Here is a 21,968-nt window from a genome sequence, read left to right as displayed (position 1 = left end):
TCACTGACCTCTCCACAATGTCCAGATATCAGCACCCATAGCTAGCTTGGTTTATGGTTAAAACACTAGACTAGAAATCAGGAAACCATGAGTTCTCGTTCCATTTTATGCATGAAAGTTGGCTGGTCACCCTCTCTCAGTCCAAACCACCTCATAGGGCTATTGTTGTGGAGAAAATTGGAGGAACAAAGAGTTTACTTATTTTTATCACCTTAAATAAAAATAATAAATAGCAATAGCACTGACTGATATATCACTTCACAGTGCTTCACAGCCATCTCTAAGCCCATGGAGAGGAGCGGCATACAAGTCCAACAAACAAACAAACAAACAAACAAACAGTTTACAAAGTCCCTCAAAATCTGGCTTTTTAATTAACCAACCTCGGAGTGAACCTTGAACCAGTGAGAATTGAACCGCTAACAGTCAGCAGAATTACCCTGCATTCTAACCACTGCAGGGATAAAAATAAATATTTTTCTTAAAAAAGAAATATCTTGCTTTTTACTGTCTTGAGCTTGTGCTTCCTTTCTTTCTTGCTACCACAGAAAGGATAAGAAACAGAATCTGGATTAGCAGTGTCTTTTGGCTGGCAGCAACTAAGCTCTTGCCATCTGGAAATAAAAATATTTCTGCCAAATACTGCAGCATACAGAAATACTTGCTGAATAATGCATACATCATAGCCTAAAATGTTGTGCCATAGATCTCTTCATTCATTGTAATTGCGTTTCAGCACACAGTTGCCTCTATTTTCAATAAGATCTAATAAGATTGAATCATATGCCATGGATATCAAGTACTTGTTGCTGGTTGGATCTTAATACTGTATTTATGTTTTCAGTGTTCTAACTATGAAATAACCTTGGAAACAGTCTTTTTGATTCCATGGGATTTTAAGATACCGGTACTTACGTTTAGCTGGATTTTGCTCTTAAATACGTTATTATCTATATCAATTATTTTTGGGGGGAGATCTCTATGGCACATGTCATTGTCCATATGTTGTCCCTGATTACCTTTAGATCTTTCTGAAGATCTATTTTATTCAGAATAACAATTGCTATGCTCAAGATCTGGGATTTTAAATTAATTGTGCCATACTCTAGTACATAATGTTCCATATTCTAGATACTGACTCTGTAGTATCATCTCCTAACCCCCAAAACGTTACCCTTAGACCAGTGGTCCCCAACGTTTTTTCCACCAGGGACCAGTTTCAGCAAGACAATTTTTCTATGGCCCAGTGGGGGCGGAAAGGGGCGTGGTTGGGGACGGGATTAAGCATGGGGGTGCTGGTCCTCCCCGCCCCTCTTTCCCGCCATCGTCCTGTGGCCGGCAGAACCTGCCTCCCAAGCCCTCTTGCCCAGCGGGAGCTAAGCGCTGGAGAGAGGGGGTCAGGCTGGCCCTCCTGCCTCCCCCCAGCCAAAAATGCAAAAGTGCCCCGCGGCAGAAGCCAAAAGAGGCTTGAGCCTCTCGGTCCTTCCCGCCCCTCTGTCCCATCCATCGTCCTGTGGCCGGCAGAACCTGCCTCCCGAGGCCTCTTGCCCGGCGGGAGGCGAAGCGCTGGAGGGAGGGGGTGGCGGCATGAGGGCCGGCAGCTGCTGACTCCACGGACCGGTGCAACATGCCCCGCGGCCCGGTATTGGTCCGCGGCCCGGTGGTTGGGGACCCCTGCCTTAGACTATCCACTGTTGACCTCTCCCAATTCTTAAGGGGTCAGTAAGGGGCGTGCATAAGTGCACCAGTGTGCCTTCCGTCTCCTGTCCTAATTATTATTATTTATTAGATTTGTATGCCTAATGTTTCTTTTATTTTTTACTAGTACCATGCATATGAATATTATTATATCTGATGTTTCTTCTTATTTTTTCTTTTTCTTTTCTTCTTACTAGTATCATGTATATGAATATGATTGTATCTTTATATACCTCCAATATCTTGACAAAACAAATAAATAAAATTAAAATAAAATAAATAAATACAATAAATCAATTTCCTTCCCTTTCCTTCCCTCTTCCCATTTTTGGTGCAGCTGGTTTGCTTTTATGATTAACATCTTTCCATACTTGCTACTTTCTTTTACAGATTGTATTTATTTTTATTTATGTACGTTCCCCCACATGCAACATCAAAGGAAATGATTTTAATAAATAACTGGTAGACAAGCAATCTGATGCATAGTACGCACACACCTTTCTGACTGTACATGTATATATTTGGGATATAAAATATAGAAGCAAAAGAGTTGTCTTAAAATACAGGATTTAATGGATTTCTCCCACGCTATAATTCAAGCTAATTGAAATGCATTTTGTCTGCTTGGTGTCTCTGCATTGTGTATCTATGTGAAAGAAGAGAGAGAACCATCTGTCTAACTCCTAATGACAAGCTCCTGGTCTGATTAATAACCAGGGCCAGAAAGCTGGAGTAAAACCTTATTGCTGGTGCCAGAAACCAGCTGCCCTTGGTCAGCTGTGCAAAGGACACTTGTGATCTGTGCTGGATCTAAAATTTAGAGCTACAGTGTATAGGAAAGGTGAGGATTGAGTTGAATTCAGACATCTGCAATGAAATTCAGCATCCACATCTCAAGGTGTGAAGGTCATATTTTGGAATCAGCTCCCCCAAGAGATTCACACTGCCCCCACCCTCCTTGCTTTCCGCAAGAGTTTAAAGACTCGTTTGTATCGTCAGGCTTGAGGCCATTAGATTCTGCCCCTTGACCGATGAATAAAGTATATGTTTGCTGGTCTGAATGGGAACACAATTTGGGTTTTTAGATTAGCTAGCTTTAAATTTAATTGGATTTAGGATATTTTGTATTGTTTGTATATAAGAACATAAAAAGAGCCATGCTGAATCAGGCCAAAGCCCATGGAGTCCAGCATTCTGTGTCACACAGTGGCCCACCAATTGTCCATGGGGATCTTGAGCAGAAAGAGAAGGCAAGACCCTCCCTTTCCCCTGACCCCCAACAAATGGGACCCAAGGGAATCCTACCTGCCTCAACCAACATAGAGGTGGCACTTGGACATCTGTTTCAAAAACCATATAGTGTAAGATATATGGTTATTGTATATGTTGTAAGACGCTGTGAGTCCTCGGAGAGGGGCAGCATATAAATCAAATCAAATCAATAAATAAACAAATAAGTAAATATTTTCCCTCAAACTCCCTCAGGTGTAGCTGATTGTTAAACTAATGACGGCCAGTAAGATATGAAAACTACTAGATACGATTGTGCCAAGGTTAAACAGAATCTAGTTCATTTTATTTATTTTTATTTTATTTGTTTTGTCAAGTACATATTGGTAGTATACAAAGACATAACAATACTGATACATGATACATGTTACTGGTGATTAGATAACCAGTTAGAAAGAAGGAAGGGGAGTGCAAGAAATAGCAGTTTAACGGGGGAAACTGGTGTTGGTTAAAGGGGAGGGGAAATTAATTAATAAAATAAGATATTGGCTTATGAAACAATGGATAAAAATTTGGAATGTACCGTGTATGTAATATTGAAAGGTATATACATCTTAAATTTATTAAATTTGTATGTAAAGTTGGAGATTTTGTTTTTTTTTTTTAAAGATAGATAACTATTTGTCTGAAATTGTGTAGGGTTTCCTGCCTAAGCAGGGGGTTGGACTGGAAGTTCTCCAAGGTCTCTTCCAACTCTATTCTCATGGTTGCAGCAACCTGGGCTTCTGAGATTTTCATTTGCAACCTTCCTACAGAGGTTCACTTGACAACCACCTGACTCAGTTAACAACTGAGTAACTCATTTAACAGCTATGGCAAAGAAAAGTTGCAAAATGTGACACAGTTCAGTTAACAGCTGCCTTGCTTAGCATTTTGGGCTCAGTTGCAGGCTATTTTCAGCCAACTTTCCTTAAAGATTACGTGCCCCCAAACTCAGATGTGACTACGTATATATATGTAAATATCTGCTCACTGATGAATCAGAGGCACCTTTTTGGAGTCGGTAAATGTGTTTAACATTGTAATTGATCTATTAGATAGACACTGCAGTCTTGCTGATTTTGCAAGAAAGGCTTTTATATCATCTATGTATCCCTAAGTGTTTTTCCCCCAAGTGGAGTTCCTTTACACTTTCAGTTGTGACTTTTAAAGCTCAGGCATTTCTGTGTGTGAGATAAAATGGATGTGAGTGACGCACATTTACACAGATATACAGAGAGAGAGAGACAGAGAGAGACCAGGCTCACCTATAGACAGAAATTTGGCCAAACTAAAGCAAAGTACTTGCAACATTGAACATACACAATGTATCTTTTTGTTTTATGTACACTGAGAGCATATGCACCTAGACAAATTCTGTCTGTCTGTCTGTCTGTCTGTCTGTCTGTCTGTCTGTCTGTCTGTCTGTCTGTCTGTCTGTCTGTCTGTCTGTCTATCTATCCAGATAGTCCTCAACTTATGACCAGATTTGAGCCCAAAATTATTGTTGTTAAGCAAGACAGGTGTTAAATGTGTTTTGCTCCATTATACAACCTTTATTGTCCCAGTTAAGTGAATTGTTGTCTGTTGTTGTTAAGTTAGTAACACGATTGTTAAGTGAATCTGGCTTCCTCTTTGCTTGTCAGAACGTTGCAAAAGTGATCACATAAGCCTGGGACAATGCAACTGTAATCAATATAAGCCAATTACCAAGTGTCCGAATTTTGATCATGTGAACACAGGGTTGCTACAACAGTTGTAAGTGTGCAAGATGATCATAAGTCATTTTTTTCAGTGCCATCGTAACTGAATTTTCACTAAACAAACACTTGTAAGTTTAGGATTGCTTGCACTCTAAGAATGTCTAGAGAGAATCTATCTTGATTCTCTTCCTCTGAACTAAATCATCTAAATTTGTTTCTCCTGATCTTCTGAAACAGGTGTCTCCAACCTTGGCATCTTTATGACTTGTGGATTTCAACTCCCACAAGTTTGCTGCTGGAGGAATTCTGGGAGTTAAAGTCCACAAATCTTAAAGTTGCCAAGGTTGGAGACCTCTACTCCGGAATAGCAATAGCAATAGCATTTACATGCATAGACCACTTCACAGTGCTTTTACAGCCCTCTCAAAGTGGTTTACAGAATCAGCATATTGCCCCCAACAATCTGGGTCCTCATTTTACCCACCTTGGAAGGATGGAAAGCTGAGTCAACCTTCAGCCGGTGGTGGGATTTGAACTGCTGAACTGCACTCTAACAGTGCACCACCCCGGTTTTTAATACCAGCCTCTCATTCCTGGGAATCTAGACTACATTCCATCACACATACCTATATAAACACACACATTGTATGAATGCAGTAAGTGGATGTGTGACAGATTAAACATTTAATTGGTGGATCAACTTTTAAATATTTCTTTTTCTCTCCAATAGCGTCATAACATTAAAGGTGTTATATGGTTTTCCTCGCGTAAGTGCAGCATGAGCATAAATTTGATGTATGCTATAGTAAGTCATTCTTACTATAGCGAGGGCCATCGATTTCCCCACGTTTCTTCAACATTCCGTGGCTTGCATTGGCTGCCGATCAGTTTCCGGTCACAATTCAAAGTGTTGGTTATGACCTTTAAAGTCCTACATGGCATTGGACCAGAGTACCTCCGGAACCGCCTGCTACCGCACGAATCCCAGCGACCGATAAGGTCCCACAGAGTTGGCCTTCTCCGGGTCCTGTCAACTAAACAATGTCATTTGGCGGGCCCTGAGGAAGAGCCTTCTCTGTGGCGGCCCCGGCCCTCTGGAACCAACTCTCCCCGGAGATTAGAATTGCCCCCACCCTCCCTGTCTTTCGTAAACTACTCAAGACTCACTTATACCGCCAGGCATGGGGGAGTTGAGACACCTTTCCCCCAGGCTTTTTTATACTTTGTTTTATGTTTGGTATGAATGTGCTGTTTGTTTTAAAAAAAAAATAATGATAGGGTTTTATACGTTTTTTAATATTAGATTTGTTCTACTACTATATTGTTTTTGTTATTGTTGTGAGCCGTCCCGAGTCTTCGGAGAGGGGCGGCATACAAATCTAATAAATAAATTATTATGCCCTCCTGACATTCTTGTCCAGTTTGAAAATAGAATTTGCCCTCTTCTCTCAACACAGTCCCCCCCCCCCTTTTTTTCTTTTGCCAATGTAACACGCACCATAGAAGAGGTGGTCAAGGGTTGGAATTTGCCCAGCTGCTGCTCCTGGCCATTTTAGGCTGCCCCAAGCATGACCCTTCCCCTCTGCCCATCAATCACAGCCCTGCCCATCCATTTTGTCTTTGGACACAGAACACCTGACTGTTGTGGGATGTCTGTTTCCATAATAATGTGTTGTGATGTTGCAATGGGTTTACCAAGGGAGTGGAATTTGCATTGGCATAGCCCAACGTTGTTTTGTGATCAAACCACTGGATCCTGTGGATCAGGGGTCCCCAAACTTGGCAACTTTAAGACTTGTGGACTTCAACTCCCATAATTCTCCAGCCAGCTGTGCTGTGGATGTTTCTGGACAATTGAACCTCTAATAAGTGGACAAGCCATCCCATCAGGAGGTTGTGAGTTCGATCCTAGGCAGAGGCAGATGTAAAGGTCTCCTGCTTGGCCAGGGGGTTGGATTAGATGACCTGAAAGGTCCCTTCCAGTCTGTTAATCTGACCTGATCTGATCTAAGCATCTTTACCAAGCCTCATCATACCACCCATTATGAACCCTAAGAGTTACAAACCTAATCTTATGTAGCTTTTCCTCCAGAAACACTGATCTACTAACCAGAGCTTACAAAACATTCGCCAGACCAATACTCGAATACAGCTTGCCTGTATGGAACCCACATTGCATAACTGACATTGACACAATTGAGAGAGTCCAGAAATATTTCACAAGAAGAATCCTTCACTCCTCCTCTCGAAACAAACTACGGTACTCCTCCAGACTTCAAATACTACGGCTAGACAACCTACAACTACGTCGCCTCCGAACTGATTTTAACTGTGGTTCATAAGATCATACACCATAATGTCCTTCCTGTTAGTGACTACTTCACCTTCAACAACAACAACACAAGAGCACGTAATAGATACAAACTAAATGTAAATCTCTCCAAGCTTGATTGCAGAAAATATGACTTCAGCAGCCAAGTGATCAATGTCTGGAACTCACTACCTGACTCTGTTGTTTCTTCCCCTAATCCCAAGATCTGCAACCTTAAACTTACTGTTGACCTCTCCCCTTTTCTAAGAGGTCTGTAAGGGGCATGTTTAAGTGCCTACCATCCCCTTCCTTCTGTCCTTTTATCCTTTTTATCACCTCTTTATACTTTGTTATGTTAATACAAACTATAATTCTATACTTGTATGACAAATAAACAAACAAACAAATAAATAAATAAATAAATGCCAAGGGAAAGTGTCAATCACTTTGAATAATTTGTCTTTCCTTAAAACACCACAGTAGCACAATTTCTTGGCAAAATAGGGCTTGGCAATGAGAACAACACGATGATGCTAACGTACTTTTTGTAGCTGGCTCCCAGAGTGGATGGAAACATTTCAACCTGACCATCTGGCCGTGACCTTTCTCTCTCTCCTCTCTGTGTTTGGAAGCACACATTGTTTTACAATTTTGCTCTAAGTAGAGAGTTGAGCGCCTATAGCAAATCCCCTGCCAAATTAATACAGAGAAAGCTCACTTCCCTATGCAGGTAAACCCCGAGTTGATCTTTAAATCCGTATTTTAATCTGTAATTAATCCACAGAAGTGGAAAGCAAATCACTGTTGGAAGTTTTAAATTGCCTCTGAATATAGTATTTAAGCTTAGGAAAAACTATTCTTTTCAAGGTCAAAATCTGATAGAGCATCCATCTCTCCAAAACTGGAGGTGATTCAGAATCTGCAATAGCTTCTCTTTTGTAGGATATACAGTACTATATTAGTATACAGTACTAATAGTATACAGTGATACCTCTATCTACAAATGCCTCTACTTACGAACTTTTCTAGATAAGAACCAGGTGTTCAAGATTTTTTTGCTTCTTCTCAAGAACTATTTTCCACTTACAAACCTGAGCCTCTGAAACTGTAACCGGAAAAGGCAGGGAGAAGCCTCCATGGGGCCTCTCTAGGAATCTTCTGGGAGGAAACAGGGCCGGAAAAGGCAGGGAAAAGCCTCCGTGGGGCCTCTCTAAGAATTTCCTGGGAGGAAACAGGGCCGGAAAAGGTGGGGAGAAGCCTCCGTGGGGCCTCTCTAGGAATCTCCTGGGGGAAAACAGGGCTGGAAAAGGCGTGGAGAAGCCTCTGTGGGGCCTCTCTAGGAATCTCCTGGGGGAAAACAAGTCCAGAAATGATGGGGAGAAGCCTCCATGCAGCCTCTCTAGGAATCGGTCTCCACCTTCCCTGTGTTTCCCCAATAGCACACATTATTTGCTTTTACATTGATTTCTATGGGAAAAATTGCTTCTTCTTACAAACCTTTCTACTTAAAAACCTGGTCACAGTTTGTAAGTAGAGCTACCACTCTATTATTATAATAATTAGTATACTTCTACTTATACTAATGCAGTGATTGTGAACCTTTTTTGGCTCATGCACCCAAACCCTCTCCCTGCATATGCGCACCCCTGTGTTATCCCTGTGCATGCACACACCCCTGCACTGCGCACCCTCACACATGCGCACAAGCATCACTGAAGCTCTGGATTCCTGAAGCCTGGGGACGGCGAAAAATGGGCCAATAGGCCAACCAGAAATTTGCTTCCTGTCAATGCGCAAAGCAAAAACATACTGGAACACATGTGCATGGACGCAGGAGAAGCAAAGCTGCATGCTCAGCACACTGTTAGCAGCGCAAATGGGAACCAGAAGTTCCGCCCCATTAGTTGTTGGCCTCTGCAGGTCCTTTGTATACACTGTTATAAGGTTTGAATTACGTTATTTAAATTGACATTATTCAAATTGACTTTATTTAAATTTATGCTAATTAATAAAGTGACCCATTATTAAAATCCAGCTACTGTCTCAGTGTCATTACTCCGCTTCCGGGGCAATATTTGTACTGTCCTTTCTAACAGCAATTTTAAAAACCCTCAGGTTTTTCCAAAACCTCGTATCAGAAAATACAATCTACAGATTAGATTTCAAACCCTGGAAAATAGGGACGGAGTCAGGAAAATGTTCAACAGTAATTGAGAACTCCGTAGCCAAGGGGCAATGGCTGAGGCACAGTTTCCTGATCAGGAAGCAGCAAAACTTTCCGTGCACGATTTCCAGATTAACAGGTGAGGCTTGAATCCCAAGATCTCTTTTCAGAAACAAATTGCTGCATTTGAGAGATGGCCTTTGGGTTAAGACAAAAGGGTTTTCAGAAGCTGAAGTGTTTGGGAAAAGACAAGCGCCCAGGGATCTTTTACTTTCTGGCCAGCATTTCCATGCTATTTATATAACCTGCATTTGGTATGAATTGCAAAATGACTTTTTTCTACATTTCTAAAATTATTCTGTGCCTCATGACCCTATTTTTCCTTTTTTCTTGGAATCCTCCCCTGAGCTTTTAGTTATTTTAATTTCCCCTAACATGCATCTGATTAAGAATCTTACACATGTATTTACTCTTTTGTAACCTCTTATTTGAAGCCGACTGTTATTAACCTGTCAACAATTTTGCTTTTTGCTCAGGCTGAATTTTGGAAACCTCTTTGATCCCACTGTGTCAACACTGGCATGATCATCCATTAGAGATGATGACGGTATGATTTGCATGATTTAGCTTACAATAGAATATGATGCCAGCCAACAGACTGGTTTCCCCTTTGTTCTTGACTCCATTCCATATTATGCGATGACTATGATTATCTGTTTGTGGTTCCTCACCTCCAACAATTACCAGAAAAAAGACCCATAAACTGTGGTTTTACACAGATCATACACAGTGAGAATTCTAAATATACAGCAATGCCCACTTCCTCAAATCAAAGTGCAGCTGTGTTAATTCTTCAGTATTACCATTAATGGGGCAAGGGGTCTTACATAACAACCTAAGAAGAGCCTTGCTGAATCTGGCCAAAGCCCATCGAGTCCAGCATTCTGTGTCACACAGTGCCCTCCCCCCCAATTGTTGAATCTTGAGCAGAAAGAGAAGGCAAAACCCTCCCTTTCCCTTGACTCTCAACAAATGGAGAATCCTGCCTGCCTCAACCAACACAGGCAGAACATGGACATCTGTTTCAATAACCCCTGATACACTTGGCATCCATGAATCTGTCCAATTCTGCCTTGAAGTTCCCCGTCTTCATGAATGAAGGCAGACATACATGTCCAAGAATAATGTTGCAGGATCCAATGGGTTGGTCTTTGGGACCAGGCATTTACTCTTCTGAGCTTTCGGATTTCCCATTTTCAGGGAATTTCTCTCTCACCAGAATGTGGTACCAGAATGAGTGTATTCCACCAGGTCAGATAAGATATGGTACACATTCTGGTAAATGTAAATTCCCTGAGTAAGTGGGAATTTCCATTTACCAATGACATTCCTTCAAAATGTCATTGACCATCCACTTCTGTTCAACTTCATTTATCAAGTTTAATGTAAAGAAGGACCAGGGGAGACATGATAGCAATCTTCCAGTATCTCAAGGGTTGCCACAAAGAAGAACGAGTCAACCTATTCTCCAAAGCACCTGAGGGTATAACAAGAAGCAATAGGTGGAAACTAAACAAGGAGAGAAGTAACTTAGAACTGAGAAATTTCCTGATAGTCAGAATAATTAATCAGTGGAAAAGCTTGCCTCCATAAGTTGTGAATGCCCCAACACTGGAAGCTTTTAAGCAGATGTTGGATAACCATCTGTCTCAAGCAGTGCAGGGTTTCCTGCCTAAGCAGGGGGTTGGACTAGAAGATCTCCAAGGTCCCTTCCAACTCTGCTATTATCATTAAATGTCTACAATACCCCTAAATGATACTGGGCAGTTCGCAATCAAACATTTCATAAAACATAATTAAAAGTTACTCTACCATAAATTATGCAGTTGAATTTCCTACATTTGGGGAACACAAAGGTATCAGCATGTCCAGTGTGCAGTGGATGGGCCTCACCTGGTCAAAATTTTCCTCTTGTGAAAATCATGATCAAGGTATCCTCGCTAACTAAGTACTGTATAAATATTCTGTAAGTTATGATCTTCTCTGCATAGACTTGCTCTTATGATCCTGCTTCTACAAATTAGATTTTAATTACCTGGGTAGGAATGTGAGGCATGGACCACAGTTCACCCATATTACAGTAGTTCTCGACTTGCGACCATAGTTGAGTGCAACATTTTTGTGGCTGACTGAGACATGTTAAGTGACTTTTACTCCACCTTTACAACCATTCTTGTCACAATTGTTAAGTGAATCACTGTACTTGTTGAATTAGTAAACACGGTTGTTAAGTGAATCTGGCTTTTTCATTGATTTGGCTCGGCAGAAAGTTGCAAAAGGAGATCACGTGATCTCGGTATACTGCAATCGTCATAAATAAATTTCTTTTCTGGGTGTAATTTAAGATGTGGTTATTACATTTAGAGCTCTATAAAGCTCCCTGAGTATATTCAGATAAAATGGACATGCTCTTAGTCCCTTCCCTTTTAAGGTTGCCTTCTAGTGGGATCTAGAAAGAATAGGTAGTACTTGGTTTCAAATCACAATTGAGCACAAAATTTCTGTGGCCAAGTAAAATATTTGTTAAGTGGTTCTTGCCCCAACTTATGATCTTTCTTGCCTGGGTTGTTAAATGAATCAGTGCAGGTGTTAAGTTATTCACACAGTTGTTAAGTGAATCTGGCTTCTCTATTGACTTTGCTTGTCTGAAGTTTGCCAAAGGTGATCACATTGCCACAGGACACTACTAGCATCATAACAATCAATCAAATGCCAAGCGTCTGAATTTTGATTCCATGACCAAGGACATACTGCAATGGTCATGTGAAAAATGGTCATGACACTATTTTCGGTGCCGTTGTAGCTTTGAATAGTCACTCAGGAATGGGTTCATCCCAGTTGGGACCAGATCGCCTGAACCTTTAGCGACCCACTGATAATGTAATTTTGGCATCATGTTCTGTACTCAACGCCATCTCTCATAGATATATTTTACTCCTTTATTTTCTTCTCTATTATCCCTTTAATACATTCTACCTGATTATATCCTCTATAACCCCCATTGTATATTACAGTGTTCCCTCGATTTTCGCGGGTTCGAACTTCGCGGAAAGTCTATACCACGGTTTTTCAAAAATATTAATTAAAAAATACTTTGCGGGTTTTTCCCCCTATACCATGTTTTTTCCCACCCGATGACGTCATATGTCATCGCCAAACTTTCATCTTCCTTTAATAAATATTTTTTAAAATAAACTTTAATAAATAAACATGGTGAGTAATAATCTGAATGGTTGCTAAGGGAATGGAAAATTGCAATTTAGAGGTTTAAAGTGTTAAGGGAAGGCTTGTGATACTGTTCATAGCCAAAAATAGTGTATTTACTTCCGCATCTCTACTTCGCGGAAATTCAACTTTTGCGGGCGGTCTCGGAACGCATCCCCCGTGAAAAGTGAGGGAACACTGTATTGTATATTGGACAAAACAAATAAAAAATAAAATTAAATAAATAAATAAATAAATAAATAAATAAATAAATAAAGAGCTTAGTCAAACTCCAAATATTGGGCTCGGGTGAAGTGGGAGTCCAGGGATGATGTTGTTGAATATTGGGAGAAAGAGGGTTAAGGCACCACATTTTTCACTTTATTGTTTGGCCACTGCTGTGAAGAGCACAGGAGTTGTGTTTCTAAAGATGGGTGATCAAATAAGTCTTTTAGATAACAAATGAATAACAAGACCTTTACAGAAGATGAAATAAAGAAAGGAAGGCAGACGTTAAGACCGAATAAATCTCCAGAGGCAGAATTTCAAAGGAATGCTGGCAAAACCATTAAGTCAGGTAATGAATGAGATACTGTACAATGAAATCAACTATTTCTTTCTTCATGACAGGAAGCATTCATTTCTTTGATTTATAAGGAGCCAGGGAGAGGCCCGACACAAGAGTCTCCTAGGCATTTGGAAGGTAGGTGAGGAGCTTTTTAGGGCTATTCTTGCAAAGAGGTTAACTAATCACTTCACCCTGATCTGACTGTATTTGTCTAACACAGGAGAGATAATATCAAATATATTTTGAATGCCCCAGACAACATTAATCAGAAAAATAAATAAGAAAGTGGTCATAATTTTTCTTGATTCAGAGAAAGCTTTTGATAACTTGATATATTCATATTCATGACCTTGGAGTTGATGAACTAGTTCAAATTTTCTCCCAGCAAGAAAGAATATTTATAATAAACACACAAACACACAAATGAAGAAAATGGGGTTTTGCTCAAAAAAGTGCCATTATGGAAGGCACAAGGTAAGATTATTCTTTCCTTCTTTGCTTTGACGAGGAAATAGGACCACTAACAAGAAAGATGGGGCAAGAGAGTAAATTTTCAGCTAATCAAGAGGATAGATAAAAATTAATATGTTGATGACGTTGAACCCACTCAACTGAAGGATTTCTTAGAATTGACAATGGGATTTAGAGAACAATATATGGTAGGTAGTAGTATCAGGATACCTGTGGGAGAAGACTCAATTGGTCTTGTTTATATGTAATCTAATCGATGGGGGACAAACAGAATTTGAAGCAACAACAACGTTTAATATTTGCGTTATATCAATCATGTGCTTGGAGAAATTGAAACACTGAACACTTGGCAATAGAGGCAAATATCTGTAACTCAAACAAATGGTTGTCCAATATCTTCTTAAAAACTTCTAGTGTTGGAGCATTCACAACTTCTGGAGGAAAGCTGATTAATTGTTCTAACGGTCAGGAAGTTACTTATCTCCTTATTTAGTCTCCACCCATTGCTTCTTGTTCTACCCTCAGGTGCTTTGGAGAATAGATTGACTCCTTCTTCTTTGTGGCAGCCCCTGAGATACTGGAACACTGCTATCGTGTCTCCCCTGCTCCTTCTTTTCATTAAACTAGCCATGCTCAGTTCCTGCAACTGTTCTTCATGTTTTAGCCTCTAATCCCCTAATCATCTTTGTTGCTCTTCTCTGCACTTTTTCTAGAGTCTCAATATCTTTTTTGCATCGTGGCGACCAAAACTGAATGCAAAATTCCAAGTGTGGCCTTACCAAGGCCTTATATTTAAATGGTTGTCCACTAGGACTCCCAAGATACCTCTCACTGTTACTACTATTGAGCAATGTACCACATATATGTATACCGAGATGTGGTCGTCAAACTTGTGGGTTGGTTTCTGAATGGTTCATTACCAGGCTAGGTAAAAGGCTTCTGGCTACTAATCACATGAAGCCTTTATAAACAGAAATAAACACTGACAACCCTTAAAGTCTGCTGAAGATGTTGGTAACAAAATGTTCAGAAACCAACCCACAAGCTTAAAGAATGAACCTCCACCCACACTGAAGAATTTTTTTACCTCAAATTTTATATTTTATTAGATTATAGAATTCACTTTGAAGACTTATTCCAAAATTATTATTCACAGATATGGCAAAATATAAAATCTTGATAATTTAAAATTGAAAAGCTGCCTTGGCTGGGAAGAATATTTAAAGTATCAATTCTTTAAATAATTCCAAAGGAATCATTTCTTTAAAAATATTTCCAAATAATCATAAAAAAAGAAAAAAAAACAATGAATGGTTGGCAAAGGCAAATAATTTAGTCTAACAAATGATTGTGGGAGAAACTTAAAATTGGTTTGCCTGTACCAAATTATAGAATGCTGTATACTGTTAAACTGTTTTTAAAAAAAAAAAAAAATCTGGATAATATCACAGCACGATTAGTTTATTTCTATGGAAGAAGCAAGACTTTCATAAATATCTCTATTGTGATTCTTACAGAAATGTTTAGGGGCATAAGAAACCATTCAAAAACAAATTACATACAAGGGACAAAATATTTAAAAGAATTAGCGTCTTGCCTCCTGCTTCAATATAAATATTTCATTACATGAAAGTGAACATACTACACAGTTTAATCAGTGGAGAAACAATAGTTTGTATAAATTTATCCTTTAATAAAACAAAGATGAAATGTTTTAGATTCTTTTCTTGAAATGGTTAGAAACAACTACCATATTATCCAGGGTGTAAGATGCACCCTTTTCCCTCTAAAAGAGGCTGAAATTTTGGGTGCATCTTATACTCTGAGTTAGCTAAGCATTCTTCCCTTTGCCTGCTTCTTTCATTGCTGCTCCCTCCAACAATCAGTTGAGTCTTTTTTCAGCCTTAAGTGAAGCTTCTTCTTCAGTGCTTTGCTAGCAAAGCGATCTTCCCTTTGCCTGATTGTCTCATTGTTTCTCTCTGAAGAGAGAAGTGTTTTAAAAACTGTTTTCTATCTTCAACCAGGGGATAAAAAGAAAGCCCATGGGCTCAAAACCAGCAAACTAATGTGCTGAAGCCAGATGAATACCTGGTAGGCAGATTAATTTTTCCCTATTTTTCTCCCCCAAAACTAAGGTGAATCTTATACTCTGAGAAATACGGTAATTGGGATAAGAGATATACTTAGTGGGTTAGCTGAATTTGAAACTGAAATACAATAGGAATATCACTGGAAGACAAAAAACACTCAATATAAATACTACAGTAAAAGAAACCAATATAAGATTTTTTTGTTGGAATATAATTGCAGTGTTGATTGCCAAATATGTATGAAATATTCTAGAAATTTTCAGAAATATTGTAATCCTTGACTTATAACCACAATTGAACCATAAACCTATGTTGCCAAATGAGACATTTGTTAAGTGGATTTTGCGTCATTTTACGACTTTTCTTGCCATAGTTGCTAAGTGAATCCGTGCAATTGTTAAGTTACGGTAGTAATACAATTGTTAAGTGAATCTGGTTTCCCCATTGGCTTTGCTTGTCTCAAAAGTGATTACATGACCTCAGGACACTAAAACCATCATCAATATGAATCAGTTGCCAAGTATTCAATTTTTGATCACCAGACCATGGGGCTGCTGCAACGGTCATAAGTGTGAAAAACAATCATAAGCCACTTTTTCCAATTCCAACAGTCATAAGTCACTTTTTCCAACAGTCATAAGTCAATAGCAAAAGCAGTCAATAACTCAATCATATCCACACATAACATTTAATGGTCTTGAGGCTCTTGCGAAAGGTGAGGAGGGTGGGGACAGTGCAAATCTCCGGAGGGAGCTGATTCCAGAGGGTCAGGGCTGCCACAGAGAAGGCTCTTCCCCTAGGTCCTGCCAGACGACATTGTCTGGTCGATGGGACCTGGAGAAGGCCAACTGTGTGGGACCTAATCGGCCGCTGGGATTTGTGCGGCAGAAGGCGGTCCTGTAGGTAATCTGGTCTGGTCCCATGTTATAAGTTGAAGACTACCTTTAATTCATTGGGATCATTTTTATATCTGGTGGCAAAGTTAAAAGATCGACAATTGTGGAATATGATTTGTCAGAGCAACAAACAAAATTTTATATATTGACTTCTCATTTTGCCTATACTGTATTTAAATTAAATATAATATTACCAGGCCCTGCATGCCTACTAAATATACATACCGATAGTTGATTTTTTTTAATATAACAACTCTTGCTGATCTCTTTTCTCCTTAGAAGATGACGCATTAATTTTGGGGAGTAGGAATCCATGTCAATAGTAATTCTTATCTAAAAATAGGCTGGATGCTAATTGTAACATAAATTGGAAACTACATATGGGCTATAATTTCACAGATTTCTATCACTTACACAATTTGAATTTCTTTTGACGTAAGTTTTTTAAATGCTACATTCTGTTTGATTGGCCATGGAGGTACAGCTTCAGATTAGTTAGAATTTTTTACTCAAGTATATCAAATTCTTATTCATTTGTCTGATAATTCTGAGGATCATGACTGTTTTTGTTGACTGTTTTTCCTTGAAAGAATAGTGGTGGGTTTTTTCCTTTGAATAGCTGTAAATTCTCACCTAATATTTGTATTTGGGCAATCCCCCTCCCTCTCTCACACACACCCACAAACACACCTCTGTCTGTATGTGTGTATAGCTCTTTTATTTCTTTTTTCTATTTCTTGTTTTGTTTGTCTTATAAAAGCTTTAAAAAAAAAAACACCCAAAGTTCTTAAGAAGGGATTAGTTTGCTTTAGAATCCACAGGAGGCTGACAATTGGCAATTCTGACGTCTGCCAACATGCAGTAAAGCAACTGCTCACCTAAATAACAGTGTTCCCTCGATTTTCGCGGGGGATGCATTCCGAGACTGCCCGCGAAAGTCGAATTTCCGCGAAGTAGAGATGCGGAAATAAATACACTATTTTTGGCTATGGACAGTATCACAAGCCTTCCCTTAACACTTTAAACCCCTAAATTGCAATTTCCCATTCCCTTAGCAACCATTTAGATTATTACTCACCATGTTTATTTATTAAAGTTTATTAAAAAAAATATTTATTAAAGGCAGACGAAAGTTTGGCGATGACATATGACATCATCGGGCGGGAAAAACCGTGGTATAGGGAAAAAACCCGCAAAGTATTTTTTAATTAATATTTTTGAAAAACCCGTGGTATAGGCTTTTCGCAAAGTTTGAACCCGCGAAAATCGAGGGAACACTGTACATCTTGTATGCTGTGTGTATCGACCTCTGATCAGAGATATGGGAGCAGAAGGTTTGCATTTCAGCCTAGAAGGCTGAGCTTAATTTAGAAATAAGGGGAAAAAGAAAATGCTTCAAGCACCCTCATCCATGACATTTATTCAAGGGTGACCTCCTGACCTCCCTTATTATATAGGCACTATTATATAGGATGGTAGTCCTCGACTTACCATCACAACTGAACTCTAAATTTATCTTGTTAAGTGAGACATTTGTTAAGTAAGATGTTAAGTGAGATTTGCCCCCGTTTTACAACCTTTCAAGCTACAGTTGTTAATTGAATCACCGCAGTCATAGTTCCCTCTAAGCTGAGCAGTGAGCAATCGCTCACTTAAAAATCATCATCAACTCAGAGTTTTCCAAACCTGCCCAGAAGCCGAGAGGGAAAGAGTGAGAGGGAAGGAGAGAGAGAGGAAGAGAGAGAAACAGATAGAAAAAAGAGAGGAAGGAAAAGAGAAAGAAAAAGAATGGGAGTAAGGAAGAGAGAAAGAAAATCAAAATCTAGTTTGAAACTAGCTCAACTATTTAAGTGGCATTTTGATATTGATAGAGTTTCCCTATTATGAGCTCACTGTTATAGACACACAGTACAGTATTTTATTTTGAAATTCTCTGAGGCAAAACAGGGTGGGTTTTTTGTTTGTTTGTTTGTTTGTTTGTTTGTTTGTTTGTTTGTTTGTTTATTATTTCTGTGCCGCCCAGTCCCGAAGGGACTGCCACTCAGACACTACAGTAGTCCCTCACCTATCGCTGGTGTTACGTTCCAGACCTGGCCGCGATAGGTGAAATCCGCGATGGGGAATTTATCGACTGATAGTACTTATTTAAGTATTTATATTGTAATTGTTTGGTAAGTTTTCATTGTTTTAAGTGTTTATAAACCCTTCCCACACAGTATTTATTTTAGATACAGTATTTAAATACAGTATTTACAATTTTAGATATATTTTTTTTTTAAAAAAAACCTGCCGAAAGAGTTCGGCGGGCTGTTTAAATCTGCCGATCGACTTCCTCAGAAACCCGCGATGAAGTGAAGCCGCAGTAGGTGAAGCGCGGTATAGCGAGGGACTACTGTATACTTTTCCGCCCACCCCCCCAAAAAAATTAGAGGGAACACTGACCGCAGTTGTTAAATTAGTAACGTTGTTGTTAAGTGAACCTGGCTTCCCTATTGAATGTGCTCATCAGAAAGTGATCACATGACTCCAGGACACAGCAACGGTAATAAAGATGAACCAATCACCAAGCATCTGAATTCTGATCACAATGATCACAGGGAAGCTACAAAGGTTGTAAGTATGAAAAAGGTCACTTTTTTTCAGCGCCATTGTAACTTTGACCGGTCACTAAATGAACTGTTGTAAGTCAACAACTACTTGTACTTTATGTTTGGCCGCTAAGTTGATTTACTCTACAAAGATTTAAGCAACCAAATGATGTTTTGCCTTTTGAAGAAGAGGCCGAGACTGGAACTGCTGTTCAAAATATCCCTGGCATTTGTCCTGCCTTCGTTTTCACAAATCAGCATCTAAATACACGGATTCTAGATTGGCCTTAGGCACGAATGCTGGCTAGGTGTCTTTGAATGAATGGTCAGGAGATTGTGAGTTCTAATCCCACTTTAGGCATGTAAACTGGCTGGGTGATTTTGGGGCCATTTACCTAGAGGATATGAGTTTTTGCCTTAAGTATGAAAAGCTGGATGGGTGCCTTTCGGCCAGTCAATCTCAGCCCAGCCCACCTCACAGGGTTCTTGTTATGGAGAAAATATAAGGAGGGGATATTAGATATACAGTGTTTCCTTGATTTTCGCGGGTTCAAACTTCGCGAAAAGTCTATACCACAGTTTTTCAAAAATATTAATTAAAAAATATTTCATGGTTGTTTTCCCTATACCACAGTTTTTCCCGCCCGATGACGTCATATGTCATCGCCAAACTTTCATCCGACTTTAATAAATATTTTTTAAAATAAACTTTAATAAATAAACATGGTGAGTAAATAATCTAAATGGTTGCTAAGGGAATGGGAAATGATAATTTAAGGGAAGGCTTGTGATACTGTTCATAGCCAAAAATAGTGTATTTACTTCCGCATCTCTACTTCGCGGAAATTCGACTTTCGCGGGCGGTCTCGGAACGCATCCCCCGCGAAAATCGAGGGAACACTGTATTCACTTTCTTAAGGTATTTATAAAAATAAAGGCAGGAAACCAATAGATAGATAGATTGATAGACAGACAGACAGACAGACCGACAGACAGACAGACAGACAGACAGACAGACAGACAGACAGACAGACAGACAAATAAATAAATAGGAATAAGATGACTTCCACCATCACCTAAAGCAGACTGGGGCATTTGTGATCCATTTTCCATCTACATCCCTTGTTGAAGAATGACCGCCCCTCCACTCCCCAAGAATGTTCCGCTGAGATTTGATAGGAGATTGCCAAAATTCTGTGGCATAATTTTCCACTATTTTTAAAAAACAAATAGCAAGCAAAATAGAGACATTAAATCTCAGCTACTATTATTTTCTTAAAGGAGGTTTCAATCTAGAAGAAATAAAGGGGGAAAGAATAATCCTTCCCAGTTGCATGAGTCTGACTTAAATTTTAATTCCTAGCATTAGTGAAGGAAAAACTGAATAGCATCAATGCAACTTATAACAAAGCCACATACACCCAAAGGCAAAGACGGTTTGTTCCATCTCATTCCAGAACTATAATTAGAGTGGAGTGCTTTTTGACATGCTCCTAACGCTTTTATGAGCCTGGAACTGCAGGCTGACGGTTTGCTTTCACTTGTAACTGAATTTAGTTTGTGAAGTTCTGTGGTAAAAAATGTTTGAGTATTTCATCTCAAAGAAAAGATCATAAAGAAATATCACCAAGATCTCTCACCAACAACACTGGGCTTCCCCAAAGAAGAAAAATTGCTAGGTGGTCACCATTTCTTTATTTATAATCCAGTTTTATTATTATTATTTTGTAAACTACTCAAGGTGTTGAATGTATCAAATACTGCTTCCTCCTTGTATTTACCCCAGAACAACAACCCTCCAGGTTGAGTGGAACTGAGAGAGACTGATTCACCCAGAGCCACCCAATTGGTTTTCATGGCTAAAGTCAGACTAGAATTCATTTTCACCCAGTTTCTAGATTCCTACCTTAATTACTAGATTAAACTGGTTTTAAAAGTTGTCCTACAATATACATTTTAGGCAACTTACTGTACTTTTTGGAGTATAAGATGTGCCGGAGTATATGATGCACCTTAATTTTGGGGCAAGAAAACCAGGGGAAAAATCTGTCCACCACGTATTCATCTGGTCAGCTTCAACACATAATTTACCTCTTAGTGAGGAAAAAGGTGCATCTTATACTCCGAAAAATACGGTATCTATATTATACAGGTAGTCTTGCAAGAGTTTAGTGACTGTTTGAAGTTAACAGTACTGAAAAAAGTGATTTATAACTATTTTTCACACTTATGACCAGTGTAGCATCCTCATGATCAAAATTCGGATTGACAATTTATTTATATTGTTGTTGTGTCGCTGGGTCATGTGATAAGCAATCCATGGGAATGCTAGATTCATTTAATAACTAAGTTAACAACTACAGGGATTCACTTAACAACAGTGGTAAGGAAAATCGTAAAATGGGACAAAATTCAATATATGTCTCACTTAGCAACAAAAGTTTAGGGCCCAATTGTAGCCACATACCTCCCAACAACCAATTAGGGCCCACAGGGCTGGCCTTCTCTGGGTCCTGTTGACTAGACAATGTTGGCTGGCGGGGTCACGTGGGAGGGCCTTCTCTGTGGCTGCTCTGGCTCTCTGGAACCAGCTGCCCCTGGAGATCTGTGCTACCCCCACCCTCCTAGCCTTCTGGAAAGCCGTGAAGCTCTGGCTTTGCTGGCGGGCGTGGGGCCAATGAGCAATACCATCCAGATCCAGCCAACAAGAAATGAATGATTTTATTTTTAGGGGTTTTCAACTGTTTTTTGATTGTTTTTAAATTGTTGTAAGCTGCCCAGAGTCTGAAAGGAGTTGGGCGACTTAGAAATCTAACAAATAAAACAAACAAATAAAACAAACAAGCTGTGGTTGTAAGTCAAGGACTACCTGTATTTCCATACACTGGCATATGAAGAAGCCCCATTGTTCTGTGGCGGAAGACATTCCTTTTAGATAGAGTCTTA

At 39.4% G+C, this 21,968-nt stretch overlaps 1 protein-coding gene and 1 long non-coding RNA gene across 2 annotated transcripts in view; one reads left to right on the top strand and one right to left on the bottom strand.

The window, feature by feature from the left end:
* The window catches only part of KCNJ14 (potassium inwardly rectifying channel subfamily J member 14), a 57,030-nt gene that overhangs the window by 19,399 nt on the left and 15,663 nt on the right, over positions 1–21,968 (bottom strand). The gene's annotated exons all lie outside the window — the stretch shown is intronic.
* Positions 9,064–13,112, top strand: LOC139175704 (uncharacterized). The gene is made up of 3 exons (XR_011560558.1): positions 9,064–9,284; positions 9,682–9,752; positions 13,040–13,112. It is a non-coding gene; the product is annotated as an uncharacterized lncRNA (long non-coding RNA).

Source organism: Erythrolamprus reginae, chromosome Z, assembly GCF_031021105.1.
Source record: "Erythrolamprus reginae isolate rEryReg1 chromosome Z, rEryReg1.hap1, whole genome shotgun sequence".
In the NCBI taxonomy this organism is placed as follows: domain Eukaryota; kingdom Metazoa; phylum Chordata; class Lepidosauria; order Squamata; family Dipsadidae; genus Erythrolamprus; species Erythrolamprus reginae.
This window is presented reverse-complemented; position numbering and strand designations above follow the sequence as displayed.